The sequence below is a fragment of the Nannospalax galili genome, unplaced genomic scaffold (genome assembly GCF_000622305.1).
Source record: "Nannospalax galili isolate Female #2095 unplaced genomic scaffold, S.galili_v1.0 scaffold1827, whole genome shotgun sequence".
NCBI lineage: Eukaryota > Metazoa > Chordata > Mammalia > Rodentia > Spalacidae > Nannospalax > Nannospalax galili.
In genome coordinates this window covers 371486-377097 of record NW_008355785.1, presented here as the reverse complement: position 1 = coordinate 377097, position 5612 = coordinate 371486, and the positions used below count along the sequence as shown (strand labels likewise).

General features: G+C 42.8%; 1 pseudogene; it reads right to left on the bottom strand.

The window, feature by feature from the left end:
* Positions 1-4313: 4313 nt before the first annotated feature.
* Positions 4314-5216, bottom strand: LOC115067721 (annotated as a pseudogene).
* Positions 5217-5612: the final 396 nt, after the last annotated feature.

The window sequence follows — 5612 nt, the reverse complement described above, 5'->3', positions numbered from 1 at the left end:
AATACAGACTTCCGGCTTTTTATGAGGTCACGAATCTAGCGACTGCGTTCTGGGGGCCGCCATATTGGATGCCACCGCGCTATGGGGGTGGCCATATTGAACGCCTGACGCAGATAACAGAGAAGCAACCTTGGAGCCTGTCAGTGAAAAGTCCCTTCATGGAACCCGAGAGGTGTCGAGGCCCTGGCGGATAATGGAAACATAATCCGAGGCTTGAGCTCCCACACGGCAGAGGTGGCTTGTAGGCAAATTATTTTCCACAAACGGCACAGAATAAGGGCACTGTGAAGGCAGCACCTTCCCAGGCTAGAGCCTGTCAGGACCAGAGACCATAACAACTGTGATACCTGAGCCTGGTGGGAAACTTTTATAACTTTGGAACCTCAATCCATACTCTAAATGCATTCTTAGAGACTTATGAAAACTTACAAGTGCTACCTCCAGAAGCTGTGCCCATATAGCATTTGAACCATGAGGTAGGAACACTATAAGCACGTCCGTCGTAGTTCAGTGTCAGTGCCGCCAAGGGAAGGTTACCTGCGAGGTTCTCAGCAGTCCTGGCATATGGAGGTGACGTTACATCAAAAGCAGGGTCTGGGGGCTGGAGAGGTGGCTCAGTGGTTAAGAGTATTTGCTGCTCTTGCAGAGGATCAAAGTTATTTCCCAGCACCACCTCAGTCTGCTCACTACAGCTTGTAACTCCAGCTTCTGGGACGCTGATGCCTTTTTCTGGGCTCTATGGATACGTGCATTTATGTGCACATACCTTTCTCTCTCTCTCTCTCTCTCTCATATCTTTCTCTCTCTCTCTCTCTCTCTCTCTCTCTCTCTCTCTCTCTCTCTCTCACACACACACACACACAAAGAGTGTCTAGGATTCCAGTTAGGGAGTGGTCCATTCATAATTAAAATAGGTCTTCCCACATCAATTAACCTAAATGATGTTACCCCTCACAGGCTTCTCAGAGGCTGGTCTCTCAGGAGCTTGTAGATCAAATCCAGATGACAATTTCCTTCAACAATCACAGATGGTATGAAAGAAGTGCATGGATCTGGACCTTGTGACTATCTTTCCAGTGTCCCAGTACTCTGTTCAAGTACAAAGCACTGTCCTCCCATGGACTACATTTACCACCACAGAAGAGCATTTTGGAAGTTAATTATAAATTTTTAAAATATTCTGGGGCTGGTTCAGCAGTTAAGAACATCTTCCAGCAGACACACGTTTGTCCCAAGCACACGTCAGGCAATTCACAATCAACTGTAACCCCAGCTCCAGGGGATCCCGTACACAGGCATGTACACACATGGTATACACACATGCATGGGCACACAAACATAAAATTTTTTTATTTAAAAGTCTGGCATTTTCCATACCACATGACTGCTTCAAATTCAGCAGTGTTTGTCTCAGTAGGTCTTTTGTTCTCCATTCTGTAGAACTCCAGCATTTGACTTGTTTCCAGGGTTTTTAAAAATATTTTATTATTTTTTATTTTATGTGTGCGTGTGTATTGCCTGCATGTGGGTAAGTGCACCCGTGTCATGCAGTGCCGGTGGAGAACAGAAGAGGTTTTGGATCCCCTGGAATTAAGTTACAGACAGTTGTTAGCTGCCATGTGGGTGCTGGGATTCGAACCCGGGTCTTCTGCGAGAACAGCCAGTGTTCTTAAGCGCTGAGCCATCTCTCCAGCCCCATTTCCAGTTTTTATAATGCAGTGAATTGAACTATAGTATTTGTGTGCAAAAAGGTAAAAGAAAGAATGGAGAGATGGCTTACTGATTAAGAGCACTGGATGCTCTTCCTGAGGACCTGGTTGGTTCCCAACACCCACATGGCAGCTAACAACCATCTGTACTCCAGTTCCAGGGGATCTGATTCCCTCTTCTGGCCTCTGTGGGTATTGCACACAGGTACACTTACATCTAGCAAAACACCGATACACATAAAATAGAAATGAAAAATTTGAATGCAAAAGAAAAAATAGAAACATGTATTTCCAAGTCTATGCAACTGTACTACCCCAGCAAAGACCTTAGTTCTTTGGAAGCCTTTTGTAGGCATGCCACAAGTCTGTAGCCTTTTCTCAATTCATACTCCCTTTCTCTCTTTGCCGTATGGAAGGTCTAAACTAGAGCGGTAACTCACCCTGAAGAATCAAAGATCTTGAGAACATGGCAGTGGCCCACTGAACTCAGATTCAGACTTACTTGCAAATTGTGAAATCCTATAGGACACATAATACCCACAATGCACCTCATAGTCAATGACTACAGATCAAAGCAGGAAGTCAGTTCAATCTTCAGACTATCTCAATTCAAAATTACTTATATCACCATCACTACACTGACTCTCTGCTCATGTGAGACAGTAGAATTGTCACTGTTTTCCCTGATCTCTGAGGGAAGAGAGGAGATCATTGAAAAAAAGATAAATCACTCATGGAAACTTTCTCTTACTAATTACTTAATGAGTGCATCATGAAATAAAATCTGGTGGTGAGATAACCTAATTGAATATTTTAAATAATTTTAAGAAGCTGGGCGTAGTAGCGTACACCTTTAATTCCAGCACTTGGAGGCAGAGTCAGGCGGGTCTCTGTAAGAGCAAGGCCAGCCTGGTCACATAACAAGTTCCAGGTCAGCTGGGGCTACAGAAAAACCCAGTCTCAAAAAAAAAAAAACCCAAAACAAAACAGAGAGAGAGAGAGAGAGAGAGAGAGAGAGTGCATCATGATGGAGGCGACATGGAAGGAGGCAGTTAGAACAGAAAACTGAGAGCTCACATCTTTAAGCACAAACAGGATGAAGAGAGAGAAAGTTGGAAGTAGAGCTATGAACTCTCAAAGCCCAACCCCAGGGACAAACTTCCTCCAGACAGGTCACACCTCCTAAAGGTCACATGACCCTCCCCAAACAGTGCCACAGACTGACCAAGTGTTCAATTATTTAGGCATGTGGGGACACTTCTCATTCAAACCACCACACAGGGTTATGTACTCCATGGGTGCTCTGAGTTTTTGTCGAAGGTGTTTCAAGTAGTGTGTCCAGTTTTACTTCTGTATGATTTCCTGGTAACACACGTGGTAGAATGCACCACAGGCAACCCTGCTACAGTCTTCTAACCACTTTTCCGTAGCATAAATTCTCATATTTACTTTTTTGGTCTTTTTGAGACAGGGTCTCCTGTAGACCCAGCTGGCCTGGGACTTGCTATGTAGCCCAGGCTGGCCTTGAACTCACAGAGAACCTGGGATGAAAGGCCTGTGTCACCACACCTGGCTATGAATTCTGACATTTTCTAAGACCTTATTTCTGGATAGGACTTTTGCATGGTCATTGTACTTCTACCACTGAGGAGCTTTGGACCTGATTGATGACCACGAATGACAGTATTACTGTCTAGGGATTTTTATTTGATTGATTTTCTCCAATTAAATAATTAAAAGGCGGGGGGGGGGAAATCTAAGGCATGCCAGAAAGATGCATTTAACAAACTTTATTAAAAGCCAAGAAACACATACAGAGAGAAAAGCTCTCCACAAGCAGAGAGGGGGCTTGGAAACAAAAAAATTTCAAAGCCTTTTAAGGGTTTTACTGGTGGTTTTGGTGGTATGGAGCAGGTCCTCCTTCCCCTAATTTTGGATTAGTCAACTTAAATAAAAAAGAGAAAGCCCATCGGTCACAGTTACAAGCTGAGTGAGATATGTCCAAGTCTGTCCTTGGTTTTATCTAGTCTGGACTGGTCAGCTGGAAATGGAGCCTTGCCAGTGGGAGAAAAAAGCCTGCCAGGTCTTTGTCTCAGACCAAGAAGTATGCCATCCTTATAACTCAACAGCTGTCCTATCTGTTTGTCAGGGATTTAGTATTTTTACAATATAGGGCCTAATGGCCCATAAAACGGCTTTTCCACTCCCCACAGCCTTTCTGCTTTTATCTCAACATAATCAACCGTATAATGAGCTAGAAGCTTTTACTCAAGAGTTTTCTATCTTGAATCTATCACAGTTTATTCCTCTATTTTTTTTGTTCTGTTTTGCAACATAAAATATGATGCAATTCCTCATTGGAAGTGTTACCATATTCAATACACTTACAAGCTTTCTCTTCGTGCAAATTCTCTTTGCATGTGGTACTTGGCTATCCCATAGTGGATTCAGTCCCATTGACCCTGAACTCACTGTTGTTACTTAATGAAGTTTTGAGTTGCCACAGAAGGCACTTGCACAATCATTGTGTTAACCGACTTTTTCTCCTGTCTAAGGTTAAGTATATGAGCTGTGATTCATTGAGGTATTTTCCAACTTGACTAATTAAACATGTTTTTCTCTGGTATGCAGCCGATAAGCAAGGCATGTCAAGTGGGAGAAAGCTTTCCCATAATCCGAGCAAGCCTAGGGTCTCTCCTGTATGAGTTCTCCTATGTCAACTGAGACATGGCCTATCTCTGAAAGCTTTCCCATAGTCACCACACATATAGGGCTCCTCTCCTGTGTGAATTCTTTGATGGTTAATGATACTTGACTTGTGTGAGCAGGATTTTCTATACTCAGTACATACAAAGCGTGTCTTTCCTGTGTGGAATCTCTGATGTGATATCAAGTATCTCTTGTGACTAAAGCCTTTCCCACATTCATGGCACATACAGGGTTTCTCTCCAGTGTGAGTTCATTGATGTTTAAGCAGAGTGACCTTTTGGATGAAGCTTTTTTCACAGTCACTGCACATATATGGTTTCTCTCCAGTATGAATTTGTTGATGTGTAAGGAGACGGGCCTTTTGGATGAAGCCTCGTCCACAGTCATTGCATATATACGGCCTCTCTCCAGTATGAGTTCTTGATGTACAGTAAGATTCCCTTTCCATATAAAGCTTTTTCCACAATCATTACATATATGCGATTTCTCTCCTGTGTGAGTTTTCATAGGTAAATGGAGATAGGATTTTTGGCAGAATGTCTTCTTACATTCATTGCACCCATAGGGTCTCTCTCCTGTATGAGTTCGCTGATGTTTAATGAGCCTGGACTTAACAGAAAATGCTTTCTCACACAGACTGCATGCGTGAAGTTTCTTTCCTGTCTGAACACTCTGATGATTAATGAGTCCAGACTTTCTGAGGAAGCCTTTCCCACAATCATTGCACTGTATGAATTTCCTGCTGTGCAATGAACTGTGATTTGCAGAGAAATGCTTTATTACATTCTGTGCGTGCATACCATTTCACTCTTTCATGAGTTTTCAGATGTTCAGTGAGTCTGGACTTTCTAGAGAAAGCTTTCCCACATATATGGCACGCATGAGGTTTCTCTCCTATATGAACTCTCTGATCATCAAGCAAGCAAGACTTCAGGAAGGACTTCCCATATTCAGTGCACACATGACGTTTACCTACCTTTTGAAGTCTCTAATGTGAATTGTTGTTCATAGAATTTCCACATCTAGGGAATTTAATTTCTGTTTGAATTTCTTCGTGTTTGACATAGAAAAGGGATTTTCCACCTTCATCGACCTCAACAGCATTTCCTACTTCGCTGCCTCTGCTCTGTAGCTGACCTGAAATTTGCTCTCAGCATCTTCCCATGTAAGTCAAATAGATCATGATTTTGCATT